We start from the raw sequence: 23,887 nt of genomic DNA, 5'->3' as shown, positions 1-23,887 counted from the left end.
CAATGTGGTAGTTAGGATCTTTGATTGCAAAGATCACATTACCTTAAGTGATAAAGATTTCTTCCAACACTGTGTGGGAAAATAAAGAAGACAGGAATGTCACTCATGCAGGACTGAGGCCTCACGAAACATTGAATTCCATCTGGAAACTAGAGGTTATACCAGATCCAAGGCAGCTCAAGGGATCAGGTATTTTATCTGGATTCCTGTCTATGGTCTGTCACTATATGGGGATTTTCTCACTGTATCTACTACCATTTAACTTCTCATTTTGTTTCTACATACTCAAGACTGTCTATTCTTTATTCTGCTGTGTCCTAACTTCTAGTTACACCTGTTTCTCTGTATGCCTTTCATCTTCTGACCCTGCTATTAACCACTTTACTGTCTGGGTCTCAAATTCAATCTTTGCAAGAGAAAATTTTATTGATCTAGTTAATTATTATCAGTCGTATTGAGCAACTCCCTTAGGCAATTGGACAGGCTATGAATAGAATGGTCAATTAGATGTGTCAAAGGTGACAGGGTCCTGTGGTATAGAACAAGATGACCTCACAGCTGTGGGAGTAGAAGGCACCGCTCAAAAACTAGGCATATTAAGTAAAACAGCTTGGCCTGATCTTAGATATAACAAAGAGGAATAAACCTGGGACAAGATAATGATGGCCATAAGTGCCAGGATAAGTCACTTAGATTTATTTGACTAGGCCATTAGTTCCCAACCCTCTCAGATCCCTTTTTGTAATGCTCTCTCTACTATTCCTAAATGGGGTACATACATACTATAGTCTAACTACACATACACACATTTTTAAGAAAATCAACAATGTTCTGTTTTACCAGCCCCCTCCAAAGAAACAAAAACAAAACAAAAAGGAAAGTTATTTATAATAAAATAATATGTACTTCAAAATGTAATTGCTCGTGCATGGCTATACCAGAAGTCATAAAGCAGTAGTCAGATGCTTACAACTATACATAGCAAAACTATAAATGTTACAGTTGCAATTTGAACTGATATAAGCTGGTTGTGTTGGTGAGTCAGATGCCATCAACAACACTGCAATCAGCAATGCAGCTTTTTAAAACGGTATCATCAACCCCTAGCACAGTGTCCAGTTAAATTTGTGTTTTTTGAGATGATAAAAAATCTGAAAGCAGAAGATACACATTAAAGATTTTAAAAAGGCAAGTGTCTGATTCAGAACAAACTTCAGGAAAATTTAAGACTCCTAAAAGACTATAAGCTTCAAGCTCTGGGCTGTTTTCATCTTTGGTTCAACTCCTACTCCTACCCCAGTGCTTATAAGTAGTAGTCACTCAATATGTGATTTTGAATTGAATTGATTTGAATCAAATAATTTCTCCAGCAAAGTACCCACAGGGCCCTTTGGCATCACATTATCTTAGGGCAGAGCTCCAGAAAGACAGTATTAGTGGAAGTGACTCCCTCACCACAGCTATTTCCCATGTGCAGGACCCTGGAGTCTGAAGCAGAATTTCTAGGTCCAGGTCTATCGAAAACAAAACAAAACAAAACAAAAAACTATATTCTATTAGGTCATCTTAAGATTCACTAGCAACAAACCCAAGGACCCACAATAACAGAAGTCTTTAACAAAAATCCATTATATGTAGCTGGCACACATGTTCCAAATTTTGGTTGATTATTTAAAAAAAAAAATCTTCAGTACATAGCATAGTGTCTGGCTCATAATAGCCACTTAACAAATATGTGTTGAATAGATGAATGAATAACAACAGTTGAAAAAGTGCCTAAGAAGGAGAAATGAAAAAGGCAAATTCTAGTGTGTATCACACCAGAGCCAGATCTAGGACTCAGATTAGTTCTGAAGAACTGTTCAGCTTACTGACTCAGGCCACACATTCAAAACAAAACAAGAAATAAGTAGTATGTTTGCATACTTACAATGTAGTACTGAAGAGTTTAAGATGAAAAGTAGCAGCTTCTTGATCTCCTTCTCCCCGCCCCTCCCTTCACTCCCACTGTCTCCAATAGGTCCGAGTTTCTAAACATAAACTTTGTTCCAAAGATCTTGTGGTATTATCTCTTTTCAGTTTTATCCATTATCTCTAACAACAAAATCACTGAGTTGATAGAAAAGGTTTACACATTTGAGTGATTTTTAAGTCGGGGGGGGGGAGAGTTTGTGAGGAAATACTTCTATTATTTCAGCCTTGGTAGCCATGGTAGATGTGCCTGTCACTGCTCAATACACAGCTATTGTTGTCTTTAATAGCAGACAATATTTATAACACTTCTGAACTATGTGCAGGCATCATTCTTAGCACTGTACAAATGTTATCTTATCTAGGTCTCACAACAGTATATGACGCGTTATTATTATCCCCATTTTTCAAATGAGAAAATGGGAGACTGAGATAGGTTACATAATTTGTTCCAAGTCACACAGAAGACTGTTAACAGTGGCACTTCAGCATAAAGGGCTTGATGAAAATCTGAAAATGTCTCAGACACAACTCTGAATTCCACTTCTGTCACACCCCTGCAAAGGTCTAGCCTTTTCAAATGTATACCTTAAAGCATTAAAGAAAGGCTGTGATTATCCAAGTGGGATAAAATATTAAAAGAATATTTGGGGAAATTATGGCAGCTCTTAAAATAAGCTTTTCTATAGTGCAATGGTCCACAGCCACTTTTCCACATTAGATTCCACCATTTTGCCCGGTGAGGTTTCCTGATGGAGGACAAACATGGACAATCGGAAACAAGAAAAGAGCAATTCCAGTCAATAATCTACAAGCACACCACAGGAGGATTACTTAGTAGTTTATGCATAATGCAGTTATTTAAAATAATGATCCCGAAGATCTGTGAGACATGGGCAAATGTTTATATAACATTACCTTAAGACAGCAAAATAGAAGATGATACCTCTGATGCAGCTATATAAAAAACTTATTGTGAACAAAAATGTAAGGGGAGAAGCAAAAGTAATTGTGGTTTCTAGTTTCAGGGACTATGTAATTGGGTACGATTCCCTCCCCCCCCCCCCCCCCCGGGATTTCTATAGTATCTTTTTTGACTAAAAAAAGAAAACTTGAATAAAAACAGTAAAATATAAAAAAAATGGGCTTCTGGCCTCAGTAGCGTAGTAGTGGGGAGAAACTGGAGAAAGGTCTATGAATCAAGTTTATCAGGGACCTCTAGAAAGTCCCTGTGCAATGTTCCCATCCTGGGAGAACTTTATTTTCTGTAAACCTTTATTGCAAGGTTTATCCTCTCTTGGGATTCCGGATTTTTCGCTTTTGCATTAAAAAATAATTGTGTGTGTGTCTGTGTTGTTTTAATTATTATTTATTGCATTTTGGAACTGAGGCAGACAAATCATTTTTGGTCCCGGGCAAGTCCTTTTGATCTTCAAAATCTGCCCCGTCTTAGACCCAAAGCTTGTCTCCTTTCACAAGGTCAGTAGCTTCCACCGAAACGTGCGTACAGGATCCGCTGCTTGGGGCCATCTCAAGACTTCAAATTTCAGTCTCGGCTTCCAGCGTGTGGGCCCGATCGCCGAAGCCCTGCGCCCAACCGCGTCTCCGCGGGGCCGTGCGGACGGCTGGCCGGGATCCGAGCGCAGCTCCGGCGGTCTGGAGCTGCGGCGCGCGGCCCCCGCGGGCGTGCCCGCTCTGACTCAGCTCTTCCGGCCTCCGCCAGCCGCCGTCCGCTTCCCTGCGTGTGCCGACGCCGGGCGTCACGGCTCACCAGTGCGGGAGCCGCCGGCCCCCGGGCCCTGTCTTCGCGCGCTGCGTTTCTGCCCTGCGGTGACTCAGCCGCTTCCGCCCCGGGCCGCGCGCTGAGCCGCCGCCGCCGCCGCCGCCGCCGCCCCCGCGACGCTCCTTCTTCCGCCCTTAGGTGCGGGCCTTCAAGGTCCTGACCGCTCGTTTAAGCGTCCCTGTGCGGTGCTTGGGCCCTGCAAGGTCCTTCTCCGTAAGTAGAGGAGTTGAGGCCTCAGCTCAGGAATATTCCTCAGCCCGCAGTGCAGAGAGTGTGTAATCTTGACCCGGACAATTGAGGTCTAGGTCTTCAGAGCCTGACGACCTATATTGGAAGTTCAGCACTGCCACTTGCATGGCGTGTGACCCCCCAGAGAGTCACTTCATCTAGCCAAGTCTCACTTCGCACGTGGGCGAAATGGGGGTGAGTCCATACCCATCTTAGCGGTGTTGGCACTTCTAGCAAATCTGGGGAACTCAGCGAATCTCAGTTTTTGTTATTTTTCTTTTGAAATACCTTGTAGATGTAGTTCTTCCTCTCCATGCCACCACAGCCATCTTGCATTTCTTACATCTCAGTGCTGGGTCACTGCAGGGACTTCCTAACTGGTTTTGCCACATTCCCATCCAACTCACACAATGACCTGGTACATTGTTACACAGCACACTATAGTCTTCTAGACCCGCTTAAGAAAATGTAACACTTTTCCTATTGTCCTTTCCTTAATATTTAAAGCATAAAGCCTGGCTCATTCACAACCCCCATGCCTCCCATAAATACTTTATGCTTAGTCTTCATCCTACATTGTGGTACATAGATTCTTGTCCTGCAGAAGCTGGGGGCAGGGAAGATAAACACATAAGCACATACTTATAATACTGGGTAATAAGTGCTCCCATCTAAGTATGAGCAGGACAGGGAGCAGCTACAGAGGGGAAAGAGGAAAGGTTTCACTGAGGAAGGAGGTGGGAGTGGGGTTGGCTTGACAGATGAGCAGTGTACCAGCACCCTGATAGTGTATCCAGCAGTACGTTGGTTGGTACACAGCCTGGAGGTTGTATTGTGCTCTGGACTGTTACTGTTGTGGAATGCTTGCAACACTGAGCCCCTTTTCTTGATTTTTTTCAGGTCTAGAAGTACTATGGGAAATAAAATTTGGGTTGAGAAATGAACATCGCAGGGACACCTGCGTGGCTCAGTACATTAAGCATTGGACTCTTGATTTTGGTTCAGGTCATAATCCCAGGGTCATGGGATCAAGCCTGACATGGGGGCTCTGCACTGAGCATGGGGCCTGCTTGGGATTCTGTCTCTCTCTCTCTCTCTCTCTCTCTCTCCCTCCCTGCCCCTTTCCCCTGCTCTCTCACACACACACTCTCTCTATATATAAAAAAATTTAGAATGCTATGGTGTGTGTTGGGTGTCTGGGTGGCTCTGTTGGTTAAGCGTTAAATTAGGCTCAGGTCATGATCTCACAGTTCGTGAGTCCAAGCCCCTGCGTGGGGTTTGTGCTGACAGTGCAGAACCTGTTTGGGATTCTCTCTCTCCCTCTCTCTCTGCCCTTCCTCTGCTCCTGCTCTCTCTCTCTCTCTCAAAATAAATAAATAAAAACCTAAACCAAAAGAATGCTATGGTGTGTATCTCTGGGAATTAGGATTATAGAATTAAGGTTGTGTCAGTTGGGTTCTTTATGAAGCAAATGCTGAGCTGGAGTTAGTGAAAAAGTTTGTTGGGGAGCTACACCAATGAAAAGAAAGGGGAGGAAGTAGAATTGGGCAGATGTGATATAAAATCTTTCCCAGCCCAGCAGGGAAATTTGGAGCAAAGACTGCTAACTGGAGGTGTCCTATGATGGGTAGAAATAAACAGGCCTTTGTACCACCACCTTCCACAGTCATTGGTTGGGGCCCCTCTGAGAACAGACTGACCTTGGCTGGATAGCTGAGGATGACCAAAAAGTTAACAGCTGAATTTTGTCACTGCCTGCAGCTGGACATTACCTTTTCTTTTTTTAAGTTTATTTATTTATTTTGAGAGAGAGAGAGAGTGCACACACAAGCTGGGGAGGAGCAGAGAAAAGGAGAGACAGAATTGCAAGCAGGCTCCATGCTATTGCCATCAACACAGAGCCTAATGTGGGTCTCGACCCCATGAACCATGAGATTGTGACCTGAGCTGAGATCAAGAGTTAGACGCTTAACCTGCTGAGCTACCAGGCGCCCCTCCAGTAAGTCCTTTCTTGAGGGGAAATCTGACCAGTGCATCTCTCTAACTGCAGTGAAGGGTGACTTTTTTTTTAAAACCTATTTTTAGACATTTTTCTGTGATCTCCTGATTTTGGCCCCAAATATGCCATGTTTTTATAATGCAAATTTGAAAATTGTAAATAGACTCCAAATAAATAAATATTCAAAAGGGATCTCCTTAGGTAAAGTACATGTGTTTTTAAAGCATTGATGATTTTTTTTTTTTTTTTTTGGGTCAGAGGTCATTACTGTCCCTTTCTGGTTTGCAGGCTATGTTCCAAGTAGGTAAGATTGCCAGAGCTGAGTTCTAGTATCTCATCTGTGTGATAAGAAAATCTTATCTCACCAAAATTGTGAAAATATTATTATTCCTCTTGATTGATTAGTTCTTTCATTTATTCAACAAATATTTGTTAAGTCTCTACCTGTTAAACTACTATACTAGGCACTTTGCTCAATGTAAAAATTAATGAAATGTTGATCATACACTTACAAAGCTTATAGTTTAGTAGATGAAATAAGTCATGCCCTTAATATGTTAAAAATGTACATACCCTTGGAGTTTCAGTTTTGCAAGATGAAGAGTTCTGGAGATTAGTTGCACAACCATGTGAATGCACTTAACACTACTGAACTTTATACTTAAAAATGGTTAAGATGGTAAGTTTTATGTCATATATATTTAAAATTATTTTTAAAATATTTTATTTTATTTTAATTTTACTTTATTTTATTTTATTTTATTTTAATTTTTGAGAGAGAGAGGAGAGAGCAAGCGGGGGAGGGGTAGAGAGAGGGGGATAGAGGATCCAAAGCGGGCTCTGCGCTGACAGCAGTGAACCTGATGTGAGGCTCAAACTCATGAATTGTGAGATCAGATGACCGGAAGCAAAGTTGGACGCTCAACCGACTGAACCACCCAAGTGCCCCCTAAAAAAAATTTTAAATGTACATACCCTATGACTTAGTAATAATACTTCAAGGTATGTATTCCAAAGAAACTCTCACCCATGTGTACAAAGAAACAAGTATGAGGATGTTCTCTGCTCCATTGTTTATAAAAGCAGAAAGATGGAAGCAGCCTAAATTTTTATCAAAGAGTAATGGGTAGTAGTGCCTGGATGACTCAGTTAAGTGTCCAACTCTAAGTTTCAGCTCAGGTCATGATCTCATGGTTCATATGGTTCATGAGTTTGGGCCCTTCATTGGGCTCTTTGCTGACAGTTCAGAGCCTTCTTGGGATTCTCTCTTTCTCCCTCTCTCTGCCCCTCCTCCACTTGCACTATCTCGGTCTCTCTCAAAATAAATAAACAAACTTAAAAAAACAAAGAGTAATAGGTAAATAAAAGTATATTCATAAATCAACCTGAAATAGTCTCAAAAAAACTTTGGGTGATAAAAGCAAGATGCAAAATGACACATTCATCATGATACCATTAATGTAAATTTGAGGACACAACATCATAATCCATTGGTGATGGATACATATATGCATGCAGATAAAATTATAGAGACTAGAATGGAAGGATTCACACAAAACTCATGTTAGCAATTGCCACTGGACATTGAGAGGAGAAATGGGACTAAGTGGGAGAGTATGTGGTTAAAATAAACAATTTTATCTGTAATATTTCACTTCTATTAGAAATATGGAAGCAAATATGAAGCTTAAAAACTGGTGATTTTAGGGGCGCCTTGGTGGCTCAATCGGTTGGGGGTCTGACTCTTGATTGCAGCTCAGGTCATGATCTTGCAGTTGATGGGTTCAAGCACCAAGACAGGCTTCACGCTAGAGGTGTGGAGCCTGCTTGGAGTTCTCTCTCTCCCTCTCTCTCTATCCCTCCACCACTCATGCACATGCGCAAGTGTTAGTTCAGTAGTATTAAATGCATTCACATTGTTGTGCAACAAATCTCCAGCATTTTTCATCCTGCAAAACTGAAACTCTAAGAGTATGTACATTTTTAACATGTGAAATAAATAAATGGATAAATAAATATGTTTTAAAAATTGGCAATTCTCGGTGGTGAGGTTATAACAACTTTTATTACACTGTCTTGTACTTGTAAAATGTATTACCAAATTTTAAATTAAAAAAAAAAAGTTTATTTTTGAGAGAAAGTGCAGGGGAGGGGCAGAGAGAGGAAGGGATAGAGAATCTGAAGCAGGCTCTGTGCTGACAACAGAGAACCCGACACAGGGCTCAAACTCACAAGCTGTGAAGTCATGACATGAGCCACAGTCGATGCTTAACTGGCTGAGCCACCCAGGTGCCCCAAATTAAAAATTTTTTATTTAGGGGCGCCTGGGTGGCGCAGTCGGTTAAGCGTCCGACTTCAGCCAGGTCACGATCTCGCGGTCCGTGAGTTCGAGCCCCGCGTCGGGCTCTGGGCTGATGGCTCAGAGCCTGGAGCCTGTTTCCGATTCTGTGTCTCCCTCTCTCTCTGCCCCTCCCCCGTTCATGCTCTGTCTCTCTCTGTCCCAAAAATAAATAAACGTTGAAAAAAAAAATTTTTTTTTTATTTAAAGAAAATAAACGACTACAAGTTTTTTCGTGTGTTTTAAAGTAAATGATGCATACATAAACAGAGATACAGGTAAAGTTCTGTGGGAGCTCAAAAAAGACATTATCAAAGGCAGAATAGGAGAAAGAGGAGATCAGAACATGTGAACTGAGCCTTCAAGGATGGAGAAGTTGGAAATAGATGAGTAGGGGACTGTGGAGTGGTATTCCAGCCAGGAGGAGTGGCACAAAAGAGGCATGGAGACAGGAAAGCAAGGGACTCTTGAGTAGTCAGATTGGCTAGACCAGAAGATACCTGGAAACATGTAGCAGGAAGTGAGGTCTAAAAGGTGGTTTCAGCCTCATCCAAAAGGACCCTTCTATGGGAAACCAAAGAATTTCAGTCTATTCTGTAGGGAGTGGCTTGTGACTTATCATTAAGGGTTTTGAAGTTGGCATGACAGGATCAGAACAGGAAGATTAATCTGATAGTGAAATATAAAATGGTTAGAGAAGGACCAGGGACGCCTGGGTAGCTCAGTCGGTTGAGTGTCCGACTTTGGCTCAGGTCATGATCTCACAGCTTGTGAGTTGGAGCCCCGCATCGGGCTCTGTGCTGACAGCTTGGAGCCTGGAGCCTGCTTCAGATTCTGTGTCTTCCTCTCTCTCTGCCCCTAACCCACTTGTATTCTGTCTCTGTCTCTCTAAAAAATAAATAAACATTAAAAAAAAAAAAAAAGAAAAGAAAAGAAATAGAGAAGGACCAGAGGCAGAAAGAGCAGCTAGGAGGAAATGATTGTACGAATCCAAGGGAGGGATGAATGCAGGCCGTCTCTTCTCCTTCCCCCTTTTTTTCACAGCTTTACTGATCCTGGTGCCCTTTTGACCACACACAATATTCTCTGAAAAAGCATGTCTGCCTCTGGGCGGATGTTTCCCAACCATTTTTCATGTCCCCACATGCAGTTGAGAGTTATAACATGCTCTCCTTAGTTACAGTGGTTCATTGAGGCAGGGTTTCTAGGGACAGCTGGTAGAAATGTGCAGTTTGGAAGAGGATTCAAGTGATTTGCTGATCAATCAGAACTTTCATCCTGTATAAACGCTGTCCAAAAATGTTCAAAGGTTCCCATTGCCTGGGTCTATTGAAAGATTCTAAGTCCCTGAGGACAGGATAGAAGCTGCACCCCTCAGCACACCCCACCCCTGAATTGGCAGCAGTTAACTCCTCCAGCTTTAGCTTCCTCTTCTATGTGGATTCTATACTTCAGCCATGTTGCTATGCCTTGTAATCCTGCAGATAGAGCCATTTTCTCACTCCTGCCTCTTAAAAAAAACATTTTTTTAAAGTTTATTTATTTTGAGAGTTAGTGAGCAAGAGAGGGGCAGAGAGAGAGGGAGAGAGAGAATCCAAAGCAGACTCTGAGCTGTCAGCACAGAGCCTGATGTGGGGCTCAAATACATGAACTGTGAGACCATGACCTGAGCCAAAATCAGGAGTCAGATGCTTAACTGACTCATCTACCCAGGTTCCCCCGCCTTTTGTTTTGTTTTGTTCTGTTTTTAACTGGAATGCTCTTTCTCCCAATGTCTGCTTACCAAAACTTTTGTTCATTCAAGGGCCCAGATTCGACTTCTTCCATGAAGCCTTTTTTTGATCACCCCAGAAAGGAATTATCTCCTTCCTTTGAGTTATGGAGGCTTCTGCCAATCACAAGACAGCTTACACTGCCTCTCTGTCTTTAACATTGTGTTTCTTTCTTTAGTTAAAATTTGAATCTCTGGAGGTAGTGATCAAGTTTTTTTTGCTTTTTTTTTTCTCTAACTTTTTTGTTTTTTAAAGTGGGTTCCACACCCAATTTGGGCCTTGAACTCATGAGCCTGAGATCAAGAGATGATCTATGGACTGAGCCAGCCAGGTGCCCCTTGTTTTTATTTTTTAAACCCCTTACCCCAAAGTCCTTGCAGCTCAAGATGTTCTGTATTTTTTTTTTTAATTTTTTTTAGGTTTTATTTATTTATTTATTTTGAGAGAGAGAGCATAAGTGGAGGAGGCACAGAGGTAGAGGGAGAGAAAGAATCCCAAGCAGGCTCCACACCAGCAGCACAGAGCCTAGTGTAGGGCTCACACCCATGAACCGTAAGATCATGACCTGAGCTAAAACCAAGAGTGGTCACTTAACTGACTGAGCTACCCAGGCGCCCCAAGATGTTTTGTAATTAAAATAAGCACCATTTATTGAAAACCTTTTAGGGCCAGGCACCATATACATTATATCTGTTTCTCATAATAACCCTAGGACATAGGTAATATTATTCCCATTTTACAAAAGGAGAAACAGAGGCTCAGAGATATTAACATGCCCCATATAGGCAGCTAGAAAATAGAAGATTTAAGATTGAACAGGGATCTGATAGGCTCTGAACCTTGTGTTGTTTTTCATTGTATTATGCTGCTATTCTTATGTAATAGTTGAATGAATGAAAGAATACATTTTTGGGGCACCAGGGTGACTCAGTTGGTTAAGTGTCTGACCCTTGATTTCAGCTCAGGTAATGATCTCATGGTCATGAGATTGAACCCTGCATCAGACCCTGTGCTGACAGCATGAAGCCTGCTTGAGATTCTCTCTCTCCTTCTCTCTATGCCCCTCCCCCACTCTTCTCTCTCACTCTCTCAAAAGAAATAAATAAACATTTAAAAAAAAGAAGGGGCACCTGGGTGGCTCAGTCGGTTGAGCATCCGACTTCGGCTCAGGTCATGATCTCACAGTTTGTGGGTTCAAGCCCTGCATCAGGCTCTGTGCTGACAGCTTGCTCAGAGCCTGCAGCCTGCTTCAGAGTCTGTGTCTCCTTCTCTCTCTCTGCCCCTCCTCCGCTCATGCTCTGTCTCTCTCTGTCTCTCAAAAATAAATAAATGCTAAAAATAAATAAATAAAAATAAATAAAAAAAATTTTAAATTTAAAAAAGAATACATTTTTGAGCATTTTTTTTCAACTTGCTTTTCTTCACTATATTTTCAGCCTAGAGGTTTAATCAGCTGGTCAGGCAGAAGGAAATACCAGTCAGTCTTGTCAGCTGTATTAGTTTAATTTAATTTAATTTTATTTTATTTTATTTTATTTTATTTTAAAGTAGGCTCCACACCCAGTGTGGGACTTGAACTTACAACACTGAGATCAAGAGTTGCACACTATCCTGACTGAGCCAGACAGGAGCCCCAACTGTATTAATTTTAAAGTAATAGAAATCCAAGTCCTACTGACTTACACACTAAAAGTAAATATGTTGTCTGATAAACCAAGGAGTCCATTGATGGATTGCTGGCTTTAGAATTGGATCAATGTTGTAACCAATTGGCTTCTCTCTTTCAGGTTTGCTTTCCTTTGAGTTGACTTCATTCTCAGGCAGGCTTTCCCTATGTGGGAAAAAAGATGGCCACCAGCAGCTCCAGGTTACATTCTACCAATTTAGTAACCCTAGCAAAAAGCATCTCTATCATTCTCAGGTAAGACTGTCATTGGTCCAGCTTGGGTCATGTGGACATTTCTGAAACAATCACTGTGTCTGAGGTGTGTTGTGTTGCTCTGGTTGGCCAGGACTAATGCTGGAGTCTGGGTCAGCCCAACCAGAACTTTATGGATTGAGAATGGGGATGGAAAAGTCATGATATCAGAAAAGAAGGGATGATGGGCAGGTAAAATGGATGTCCATCACACACACATCCATTGAACTAGTGGGACTCAACAGTCTCTGATACAGGTTGCCTATGCCTGAATAGACACTATGGGTGATTCTCTGATCTATCCTCAAAGGGCTCACTACACAGGGCTGTGCTTTTCCTAGTTTGGTCTCAAGGGTTGCACTGTTCTGCAGACCAGTTATATAACAAAGCATTCTGTTCAAGGGAAATGGCTCATGCCTGGCTTGAGTTCTGTGGTGGCCTGGGCCAGCTGAGTGAAAGAGACAGGTATCTAATACCACAAGGGGACACAGTGTCAGCTGCAGAAGCACTGAGCAGGCCAAATCTGCCATTGGGAGGGCATACTGACAGACAGCAAGCTGTAACATAGGCCAGCAGTTGGTATCTGAAGCCAAACAGAAAATGATGTGTTGTCTTACTGAGAAGAATTCTGAGATAGTAGATACTCAGGATTTCAGACAAATAGATAAGTCTGGTCAGCTGCTAGTAGGACCCCAGTCCCTGGACCAAAGTTCGGGGACATTCCAGTCCCAAGGAGTGGGTAATTGAAAGGAACAGGCAGGCATGCCCCAGTTGCAGGGTTATCAGGATTGGATGTAAGGCACTAGGACTGGGTCTGGAGTCCAAGGCAGGGCTGAGTCTTAATGAAACTGAAGGTCATCTATCTGATAGAACTTGGGTATAAGTTCAGACGAGCAACCCTAGCTAGAGTGAGGGACTAAAGTGCCATAAATTCCTCCTTCTGTGTGGGATCCAAAGACCAGATAAAGCCTGAGCCTACAGGTGCTATTGATGGCCTCAGCTAAGGGGAAGGAGGGAGACAGAAGATGGCCCCACCACAAGGTCTAACAAATTACAAAATATAAAAGGCATGTGTTCTCTCATTGGAATGCATAACTTAGTAAAAATTAAATTGAAAAATTTCAGCTGGAATGTATTAAGAAACAAAGAACTGAGAAAGAAATAGATGCACTTCTAATTGGATGTTAAATGAGATATCCCTGTTTCCTTAGTTCAGAGCTTAGAATAATAGGTTACAAGTGCCCCCGTGTTGCAAGGAGATGTGTCAGATCATTTAAGCATGACTTGCTCAGGGGGTAGCCCCCTAATTGGTTCTAAAACCTGTAGACTGTCACCCACTTTTGTCCTGAGAAAAGAAAATTAAGGAGAAGAGGGTTTTTTTTTAAGTTTATTTATTTATTTTGAGAATGAGAGTGTGCAGGCAGGAGAGGGGCAGAGAGAGAGGGAGGGAGAGAGAGAGAATCCTAAGCAGGTTCAGAGCTGTCAACGCAGAGCCTGAGGTGGGGCTTTAACTCACAAACTGTGAGATCATGACCTGAGACAAAACCAAGAGTTGGACGCTTAAATGACTGAGCCACTCTTGCACCCTAGGAGAAGAGGCTTAAAAAGCAAGGATTTCTTTGAAGACAATTTTCAGAGTGCTGTGTTTGTCTCACTTTCTAGTCAAGGGAAGGGAAAGAGTGGGGATCTGCCAGGAAAGGAGACTGACTGACATCTCATGGCCGTGTGTGCTGAGTGGAAGAAATGCCCCTGAGGTAGCTGGGAGGTAGAGCAGAGTGTATGGAGATAGAGTTTTTGAGACAATCTGACCTGAGTGTCCAGAGTTGTGAGGTAGAGGGACTGATGTTTTATCTCAGTCCTGAGGGCTAGGTCAGAGGCTGGAGGACCAAAGACTGTAAGTTAAAGGGATTGGAAGGGAGAGTTGACAGAGTGAGTTTGAAAGGCAGTAGTAAGAAAGAATAAATTAAGAAAGAATAAAATTGTTCTTTCCTTTGTATAAAAGGGAAGACTGAGTTTTCTTTTTAGCTGTGCCACAAATTAGCTGGGCGAGTGTGGAAAACCACTTGATCTTTCTGGGTCTCAGCTTTCTTTTCTATAAAAAGAAAAATTGGATTAGACTGTCTTTTTTTAAATTAAAAAAAAATTTTTTTTAACTTTTAGAGAGAGAAAGTGAGTGGGGAGAGGGGCAGAGGGAGAGAGAATCTCAAGCAGGCTCCATGCTCAGCATGGAGCCTGATGCAGGGCTCGATCCCATGACCCTGGGATCATGACCTGAACCAAAATCAAGAGTAGGACACTCAACCCAGTAAGCACCCCTGGACTGGACTGTCCTCAAGTTACCTTCCATGACTTTCTAATTCCATGGGTGTATTTGGCTGAACTCTATGGTGACTCCTGGACTAGAGCAGATTATTATAGTATATATACATTCTATTACACTAGATGCTAGAAATTCGGGTCTCAAGGGTACAGCATTATCCCCTTCCCCACCCCCCTTTTCTCTTAACAAGTATTTAAAAGATGAACTAACTTAAAAACTTCATAGGAAAAAGTCACCCATAATACCACCAACCTGACATATTACTAATTATATTTTGGTACTTTCCTTTCCAGATCTTGACCACTTATACATGTATTTGCTCTGGGTGCAATCACTACCACACACTTTTTGTGTTCTTATAGCACACCAGTTCAATAATAAACTGTGCATGACCAAGAGGAAAAAGCTTAGAGTGCTTCCAATTATTGCACAATAAGAGTAGGCAAGGAACAAGCTGGACTTTGATAATACAGTCTTTTGGGGCACAGGACTACTCTGGTGTAGCCTCTCTTTCTTCTTAAGTCCCCTTCCCCCCATCCCCACCCTCACTTCCTGATCCTTTAGCAACAACAGGAACTCAAGAGGCCCAGTAGGGCTAAGCCACAGCAGCCTGTGATCTACATGACATTCATTCTGAGGTTGTTTCTGGGTTAGAAATACCAGATGATCCATTTAGCAGACATCACGACAGCCACCAGAGAGTTATGTCAAGCCCCGAAAACCACAGAGAAAACTAGTATCAAGAGGGATAGAGAGATGTACTGGTGATTCTACTGTTGTTAAGGTAGGAATGAGGAGATGTTTGCAGATGATCAGTAGGGTGATGACACTCCACCCACTTCAGTGCCAACACTTCTGCCTCCATCCCTATGACTTCAGTCTTAATCACAGGAGCGCAACTGAGTCCAGCGCCATCAAAGTCAAGTTTTTGGAGCAGCCTTTGTACTTCCTCACCTACACAGAGAAGGAGATGGCTCAGTTTAAACCTTGAGATGCTGTGTCTTATAACAGTCTGGTATTATGGAAACTTAAAGAACAGAGCTAGAGGTAAAGGGCAATGGGGCTACAGAAGCAGGTAGGTAGGACTGGTTCATGGAGTCCCTGGGGCTTGCAGGGGTGGAGGAGTCTCAGACAATTTGAAGCAGGGATGTGACATGCTCAGATTTGTGTTTTAAAAAGATCACTCTGGTAAAAGTGTGGGTAATTACTTGAAAACAGCAAGGCTGGAGGCAGAGACCTGAGGTTATCATAATTCTGTTAAGACATTTAAATTTGTAGAAAAAACATAGGATTTCATCATTAGAAGAGAAAAAGGACAAAATGTGCAAGATGCTAGAGAGAATACCATCCCCTTGGAGAGTTCCACAGCTGAAATATCTTCTATGTGGGTTGCTTCTTATTTGGCATTGAACATGCTAAAGAAATATGAGTTCACATTATATTCTGATTACAAAAACAATTGATACTCATTGTAAACATTTCAAACATTTCAGAAATATTTCATTTAGGAAGTAAAAGTCCTGCACAATCCACCCCTTACCCCTCACCCCGAGGTAACAGCTGTTGCTAGTAAAATACCTTTCTCACAGTGGGAAATCCTGCTCTTACCAAAGGACTTGAAATGCCTTACAACCAGATCTCAAAAGGCAATGCAATGCTCAGATTCCCCAAAGAGTAAATGATGAAAGAGTATTCAGAGAAGGAAAGCTATACAGAAATAACTGGGTGAAAAAGATTAAATGCTAAAGGAGGTAATTCCCAATTATATCTCCTGCTCAAGGGTTCACTTGCCTGAAGCTATCTAGGGTACTTGGCTAAGTGGGTGGCTAGTGTTCACTTCAGTGGAATAAATAAGCTGTAAAACTTTACCTTCATTCTTGTTAACTGTTGATATGTTGCAGTTTACTTTTGGAAAGAAAAAGTGTATTCCTGAGGCTAAAAAGGGTTTTCTATTCCTAGCAGGTGTGTTGACCTGGTAGATAACAATAGAAAATAATTAAGATCACAGGAATCTACCCCCAAAACCAAGAGTACACTGTATACGCTTTATGTTAGCCAACTTGACAATAAATTATATTTTTAAAAAAAGGAAAATAATTCAGGATCTTTGTGCCCATGTGTACTTGTCAGATTGGGATATTAACACCTCCTGACTCCCTAGACAGGTAATGAAGCAGTTGGGTGATTTCTTCTTGGTCACTTGCTTTTGAAATGACAGGGGAAAAATCTAGATTTGAGGCCTTTTTAAGAAAGGAATTGTCCATTCTAGACAATTCTTGGAGAATTTCTTTAGAAAGAAAGCCTTTCTTGGAACCCATCCTGAGGTTTAACAATTTTTACCATCAGGAATCCTGAACTTTTTCAGGGCACCTGGCTGGCTCAGTTAGTTGAACCTCCAACTCTTGATTTTGGTTCAGGACATGATCCGAGGGTCATGGGATCGAGCCCTCAGTTGGGCTCTGTGCTGAGCATGGAGCCTTAAGATTCTGTCTGTCTTTCCCTCTGTCTCCTCTCCCTAACTCATGTGTGCTCTCTCTCTCTAAAATAAATAAATAAGTAAAAATAAATAAATAAAGTAATTAATTAATTAAATAAATAAAATAAAAATAGAAAGAAAGAAAGAAAGAAAGAAAAGAAAGAAAGAAAGAAAGAAAGAAAGAAAGAAAAAGAAAGAAAGAAAAATTCTGAACTCTTTCGATTGCTATAACAGAAACTTAATTCAGACAATCTTCTGTGAAAAAAGGAAGGTTACTGTTTCATTCCTCTAACACTTGACAAAGGTAGAGTTGGTTTCAGGTATACAAACTTCTTTGGGAATTATAATTAGATTCGAGAAATTCTACTTCAGTACCTGCATGATGCTTGAGTGGAGGAGGCACATTCTTAGAAGTTGTGGAATGGTCATGTTTGGCCATATGCATGGTCAAAACATTGAGAGCTAGTCTTTGATGGCAGAGGATGCCAAAACAGCTGTGCAGAAAGAAATAGAAAGATGGTAAGGGGATGATGCTTTGCTGAAATACCTTTTCTTTGCACTAGTTTGATGTGAATTTCTCTTAGTTGCAACCCAAAGAATCATGACTGCTATGGATTGAATATTTGTGTCCCCTCAAATTTCACATGTTGAAGACTTTAATCCCCAATATGATGGTATTTGGAGGGGGGAGGCCTTTGAGAGATGATTAGATTTAAATGAGGTGATTGGGTGGAGCCCCCATGATGGGTTAATGCCCTTCTAAGCATTGGAAGAGATACTAGAACTCTCTTTCTCTGCCAGATGAAGAAGGAAACAAGAAGGCAGCTGTCTGCAAGTCAGGAAGAAAATCCTCACCAGGAGCCAAATCAGTGGGCACCTTGGTCTTGGACTTCCCAGCTCCCAAAACCGTGAGAAATAAACATCTGTTGTTTAAGCCACCTAGTCTAGGTATTTTGTTATGGTAACCTGAGCTGACTAGGACAATGACTAAGAAAACTACTAGAGAAAATTAGTAATAGCCTTTGTTGTATACTCTCTAAAAGATGTAGAGAAAACATCTATGCTTTGAGAGGGAAACCTCTCAAAGGTCATCAATTTCTAGTTGCCAAACCCAATGATTCTCATTCAATTTCCATTCTTCTTTGCCATGTTGACTGTCTTTGCCTTCTTTTTGTTTTTTTAAGTTTGTTTATTTACTTATTTTGAGATAGAGGGAGCACAAGCAGGGGAGGGGCAGAGAGAGGGAGAGAGAGAATCCCAAGTGAGCTCCACGCTGTCAGTGCTGAGCCCAATTCAGGGCTCAATTTCACTGACCACAAGATCATGACCCAAGCCAAAATCAAGAGTCAGTTGCTTAACTGAGTCACCCAGGTGCCCCATCTGTCCTTGCCTTCTTGAATCTCTTCTACTTTGGCCTCTGTGACTCCCCCCATCCATGGATTCTCCTTTTACTTTTCTGACAGCTCTTTCTCTGTATCCTTCAGTCTTTTCTTTTCTCCACTTGCCCTATACAGGAGATCTCTGAGATTTGTTCTTGGACATCCTATCCTCTTGCTCTACCCACTTTGCTGAATAATTTTATTTACTCCCACAATTTTCTGTCTCACTCATAGGCTGTTCCTACATATCATTTCCTCATTTTTTATTCATAGCCTTAAAGTTTGCTGAGCTGTAGGTCCTGATTTTTACTGTCCTGGTGAATACCTCCACCTGCATAAGATGCAAAGACTATAAATATGTCCCAAACTGAACTTCTCCTTATCCTAATCTAGTCTCAAAACACTTTTTTAGTTACCAGTACCTCTAATACTGGCAATCCACACTCTTTTCCAGGCTCTAGCTCAGTTTTATAGGCTTCCTTCACCAACACCGCTTCTCCTCTACCCCATTCCATTCTCACTTTCTTGTCTAAATCCTGCCTTGTCCAATATTCATTTTCCTCCTTTTGCTTTGTTGACTACTGCTTTCCAAGAACATGCCATACATTTTTATGCTTTCATGAGTTGCTTATGGTTTCCTTCTCCTTGGAACGCTGTTTCCCCACTGTTACCTATCTAAATCCTACTTATCTTTCAAAATCCAACTCAAATGCTAATTCTTCTATGGAGCCTCCTGACACACCTTGTCAAAACCAAGCATTCACCTCTTTGGACTCCCAAAGAACCACCAGAACAAGTACTATAATCCTTTTGGAGGTATTGTGAGTTATGTATTTTCTTTTCTCTCCTGGTAGCGTGTGATTTTTCTTGAGGGAAGGAAGCATCATAACAGTGCACTGCACAATTCAGATGCTCAATAACATTTGTCAAATTGAATCAGAGAAGAAAATAATTGAAAAAAATGAAGATATCTTTAATAAGAGGCAATGTTGCTTAAGAAAGACATTAATACTTTGGAGGACTATTCTCTTATATAAAGTCTTTGCTGTTAAAAAAATTGAGTGACGGGGCACCTGGCTGTGTCAATTGGTAGAGCATGTGACTCTTGACTCTTGATCTTACGGTTGTGAGTTTAAGTCCCATATTGGTTGTGGAGCTTCCTTAACAAATAACAGTAGAGTGAGAGACAGGCAGTAGCACACAGGGCAGATTCCTTCTTTTTTTTTTTTTTTTTTTTTTTTTTAATTTTTTTTTTTTCAACGTTTATTTATTTTTGGGACAGAGAGAGACAGAGCATGAACGGGGGAGGGGCAGAGAGAGAGGGAGACACAGAATCGGAAACAGGCTCCAGGCTCTGAGCCATCAGCCCAGAGCCCGACGCGGGGCTCGAACTCACGGACCGTGAGATTGTGACCTGGCTGAAGTCGGACGCTCAACCGACTGCGCCACCCAGGCGCCCCGGCAGATTCCTTCTTAACTCTTCTTAGCAGGTGATTTTCATTTGGCCTTTACCCTGCAACCCAAGTGGGCCTTCCCTTTAAAATGTTTTGTTTGAATAAGCTGAGATTTCTTAAAATTCATATCTTGAGACATTTTATTGTTTAAGCAGAAGAGAGAACTCTGAACTCACACATTATCACATTATATGGTTTTGATATGTGGTGGGCTCCACATATATTACTAATTGGCTTATGACGAAATCTAAACCTATCAGGACAGAAGAAGCAGTAGAACATATTAAGTGAAAGCTTGGCTCTGGAGCAGGACTGCCAGAGCCTGAATTAGGCAAATTAACTTCTTTGTGCCTCAGTTCCCTCTTGCGTCCAGTGGAGATTGTAATGGACCTACTTCACAAGCTTATTATGAAGATTAGACAGATTGATGTATGCAAAGTTCTTGAACAGGTTAGGCACGTGGTAAGCATTTGGTAATTATTCTGTGTTATTATTATTTTCAATTACCACTTTCAACTGGGATGGCAAATCCCTGTCTCCTGTACCTTAATGACACCCCTCAAGATTCTATGACTTGACTACTACAATTCAGTTCAATCTGGTTTCAAACATCAGTCTCATGATTGGTTCGAAGTTCTCTGCCTCACCCAATACAAGCTAGACTTACTGGCAGGAGGACACTGTTTGACTTTTTCAATCCCTGGATCATGTTCTGGGGCACTGGGTCCCCTTCCCAGTTCTTGGGACTGGGTCAGGAAGAGAGATGAGTCAGTCAGAGCTCTCCTTATATAGCTAGCTTCCTCTTGTTAGGAATGCATCCCTGAAACTCACTGCTGTGGTTCTGTTTTGTTCTGCTCCTGCTGTGGCCTCTGATGAAATGGTAGCTTCCACTGGATGGGTGCACACTGTTTAGTTTTACCCTAGGTACCTCTTTAGTGTTAGATTACTGAAGCACAGTTGATGCTGGAGAGGAGACTGGAAACGATGCTTGATTTTGTTGTTTTATTGTTCTGACAAGAGGGACAGCTTACAATTAGAACACTCTTATTTCCCACCATGCCTGCTGAATAAGCCTCCAGGGAGGATGTATAATAAAGCTCAGTGTGGCTGAAGCAGATCACAGACCAGAAGCCCAGATGCTACTCAAAGGGTTTCTGGATCTCAAGTACCTTTATATTTTTATTTTAAAGCTTTTTAAAATGTTTATTTGACACAGAAAGAGAGAGAGAGAGAAAGAAAGAGAGAGAGAGTGAAAGGGGGAGGGGCAGAGAGAGAGAGGGGGACAGAGGATCCAAAGCCTGATCCTGGGCTCGAATTCATGAACCAGGAGACAATGACCTAAGCTCAAGTTGGATGCTCAACTGACTGAGCCGTCCAGTTGCCCCATGGATCAATTACTTTAAAGAGATTGATAACCCAAAAATAACATTTATTGAATATCTACTAAAGCTAGGTACTTATGCCTAAAGCTAGGTATACATTATCTATTGTATATGATAAGGATTACTAGTTCTATTTTACAGATGAGGAAAGTGAAGGTAAGAGGAATGAAATCAATTGCCATTATGTTTGAGGGCCTTGCTCCTTACATAAAATTTCCACACTGATCCAAAAAGATTTCAGAGAGGAGAGGTGTTTGAGTGGCTCAGTTAAGCCTCTGACTCTTGATTTCAGCTCAGTTCTTGATCTCACTTGTTCATGAGAGGGTTTGTGAGATGGAGCCCTGAGTTGGGGTCTGCACTTGCTGTGGAGCCTGCTTGGGATTCTCTCTCCCTCTCCCTCTGCCCCTCTCCACTCACAGACTCAGTCTCTCTATCTCTTAAAAAAAAAAAAAAAAAAAAAAAGATTTCAGAGAGGCAATATTACCAAAGTCATATTTTGGACATTTAGGATAAAGCTGTGATTGCTAATGTTAATTTTTTTAATGATGCAAATATACATCTTTACTTGGTATTAATTCATCACAAGTATAAAGGCCATAAAATATCTTAATTTTTACCATTCTTATAGTATTTTCCCCCAGTATTTACTTATTTATTTATTTATTTATTTATTTATTTATTTATTTATTTATATTTAAAACTCCAGTATAATAAACATACAGTGTTATGTTAGTTTCAGGTGTACAATATAGTGATTCAACAATTCTATACATTACTCAGTCCTCATCACAAAAGGTATGCTCTTAGTCCCCTTCACCTATATTGCACATCCCCCTATATTGCCTATCCCCACCTCTCCTCTGGTAACCATTAATTTGTTCTCTGTAGTTCAGAGTCTGTTTCTTGGCTCGTCTCTCTCTCTCTCTCTTTCTCTCTTTTTTTTCCCCTTTGCTCATTTGTTTTGTTCCTTAAATTCCACATATGAGTAAAATCCTATGGTATTTGTCTTTCTCTGACCGACTCATTTCACTTAACATTATACTCTCTAGCTCCATCTGATGCGGTTTTGGAGTGGTGGTGGGGTCTGGAGCCTATGGCCAAGAAAGAATTCTTGAGACATCTTTGGAGCAAAAGGTGATTTTATTAAAGCATGGGACAGGACCCGTGGGCAGGAAGAGCTACACTGGGATTGTGAAGAGTGACTGGTTATATATATACCTTGGAGTTGGTAAAGGCCAAAGGGAGATTTCCACAAGGACTTTGATATGCTAAAGATGACTCATAAGATACTGGAGGCCTAGCTATCGTCAAGCTAAGGTTGTTTTTCTCTCTAGCCAATCATTAACATTAAGATAGTTGGGAGTTTCTGGAGAAATGGTATATTCCTCCTGCCTCAAGTATTAGTCAATGGGCTGCAGGTTATAAAGGAATTTAATTGTATCTACCATTTCTGTCTTGTCTTTGTTCCTCACATCACTATGGAAGGGATGGTGATGATAGGGCTCCAGGAAGCGGAGTCTATGGGTTTCTAGAGACTAGGCTATTGATAAGATTGCCTTTTTTTCTGGTGATTTACAAAGACATTTATAAACTGATGGAGACAGGAATATCACACATACCCCACCTGAGGGAGGAGGGTTTTGCGGGGTGTCAGCTTGATTTATGGTCCCTCATCACATTTACATCATTGAAAATGGCAAGATTTCATTTCTTTTTTATGCTAAGTAATATTCTAATATATATATATATTTATATATATTTATGTATATATATGTGTATCACTTCTTTATTCATCTAAAGATGGACATTTGGGATGCTTCCATATCTTGACTATTGTATAATGCTGCTATAAACAAAAGGGGTACATATGTCTTTTTTTTTTTTTAATTTACATCCAAATTAGTTAGCGTATAGTGCAACAATGATTTCAGGAGTAGATTCCTTAGTGCCCCTTACCCATTTAGCCCATCGCCTGCCCTTGCACAACCCCTCCAGTAACCCTCAATTTGTTCTCTATATTTATGTTTTTGTATTCTCTGGGTAACTACCCAGTAAGTGGAATGACTGGATCATATGGTAATTCCATTTAATTTTTTGAGGAACCTTCATATTGTTTTCCACAGTGGCTGCACCAGTTTGCATTCCCACCAATAGTGCACAAGGGTTCTTTTTTCTTTACACTCTCACCAACACTTGTTGGTTCATATCCATCTTTATAGTCTTTTCACCAGAGAACTAAAGAAAAGGATGATCTTATTGATACTAGTTCAATGGGCCCCTCCCCTTTTTTTTTCTGGTGGGCACTTTTTCTATCCTTTTTTTTTTTTAATTTTTTTTAACGTTTTTTTATTTATTTTTGAGACAGGCAGAGACAGAGTATGAACAGGGAGGGTCAGAGAGAGGGAGACATAGAATCCGAAACAGGCTCCAGGCTCTGAGCTGTCAGCACAGAGCCCAAGGCGGGGCTCAAACTCACGGACCTCGAGATCATGACCTGAGCTGAAGTCGGCCGCCCAACCGACTGAGCCACCCAGGTGCCCCTTTCTATCCTTTTAAAATGTGTCTTCTCAGGGCGCCTGGGTGGCTCAGTTGGTTAAACGTCCAACTTTGGCTCAAATCGTGATCTCATGGTTTGTGGATTTGAGCCCTGCATTAGGCTCTGTGCTAACAGCTCAGGGCCTGCTTGGGATTCTCTCTCCCTCTCTCTCTCTGCCCCTCCCCCACTCTCTCTCTCTCTCTCTTTCTCTCTCTCTCTCTCTCTCTCTCTCTTTTTCTCTCTCAAAATAAATAAACTTTAAAAAAGGTTTTACTGAAAACTATAGAAAGCTTATGAAAGAAATTGAAGAAAACACAAAAAATGGAAAAAC

At 41.3% G+C, this 23,887-nt stretch overlaps 1 long non-coding RNA gene across 1 annotated transcript; it reads left to right on the top strand.

Moving 5' to 3' along the window:
- The first annotated feature begins 2,576 nt into the window (after window positions 1-2,576).
- Window positions 2,577-18,017, top strand: LOC123601354. Its single transcript, XR_006714063.1, has 3 exons — window positions 2,577-4,177; window positions 11,879-12,012; window positions 17,607-18,017. It is a non-coding gene; the product is annotated as an uncharacterized LOC123601354 (long non-coding RNA).
- The last annotated feature ends 5,870 nt before the right edge of the window (window positions 18,018-23,887 follow it).

The sequence above is a fragment of the Leopardus geoffroyi genome, chromosome D1, assembly GCF_018350155.1.
Source record: "Leopardus geoffroyi isolate Oge1 chromosome D1, O.geoffroyi_Oge1_pat1.0, whole genome shotgun sequence".
NCBI lineage: Eukaryota > Metazoa > Chordata > Mammalia > Carnivora > Felidae > Leopardus > Leopardus geoffroyi.
The sequence above is the reverse complement of the archived record's forward strand: the minus strand, read 5'-3'. Positions and strand labels throughout refer to the sequence as shown.